Source organism: Myotis davidii, unplaced genomic scaffold, assembly GCF_000327345.1.
Source record: "Myotis davidii unplaced genomic scaffold, ASM32734v1 scaffold217, whole genome shotgun sequence".
Lineage (NCBI taxonomy): Eukaryota > Metazoa > Chordata > Mammalia > Chiroptera > Vespertilionidae > Myotis > Myotis davidii.
The window spans coordinates 415,866-416,534 of NW_006290034.1; the positions used below are offsets into that span (position 1 = coordinate 415,866).

At 55.2% G+C, this 669-nt stretch overlaps 1 protein-coding gene across 1 annotated transcript in view; it reads left to right on the plus strand.

Moving 5' to 3' along the window:
* Window positions 1–669, plus strand: part of SLC44A3 (solute carrier family 44 member 3) — a gene marked incomplete at its 5' end in the record, with an annotated part of 48,833 nt that overhangs the window by 37,575 nt on the left and 10,589 nt on the right. The gene's annotated exons all lie outside the window — the stretch shown is intronic.

Below are 669 nucleotides of genomic sequence, written 5' to 3' on the forward strand. Positions count from 1 at the left end.
AGGGCTGCACTCCCTCTGAGCCATGTGACTGCGGGAAGCGGGTCGCTTCCCAGGCTCCGGAGGATGTGCTCCTCGGCCTGCAGGCTGCTCTGCGTGGTCCTCGCTGGGTGAGTGGCACACCCACAGCGGCCAGGCTGGGAGGTCTCCACGTTTCCTGCCCGTGAATCGCCGTTGGGAGGAGAGCATGTCCACCGAAGGCCGGAGCTCCTGGGCCTCCCAGGGGCCTGTGTCAGGCTCGTTGTCAGGCCCCGGGGGCGATTCTGTAGTGATTCCCGCTCGCCTTGCACACAAGTCCAGGCGACATCTCACAGGACTAACTTCTCTCTTAAAATGCAGCCCTGAACGTCTCACTGTCGGATTCAATTCCCAAAAAAGTTAGACTTGAATCTTTTTTTCATGCGACCACAGGACTAGTGTCTGCAGAGCGTACTTTGTTTTACTGACTTCGGGTGTGAATTTGTCAGGACGCTGAGCTGGTTTGAAAAAGCTGCCGGGAGCCGGTCCATCCTTGCTATTTCAAGGGACCTGGCATATATGGCATACTGTTCTTAATATGTTCGCTCACCTTCTTGGCACTATGTGTTTTAACCAAGGTCACCTCTCCGAGAAAGGTTGCTTCCCCAGGTAGGGATTTTCCCCTGAAGTTAGGGAGGGAATAAAACCTCTTGA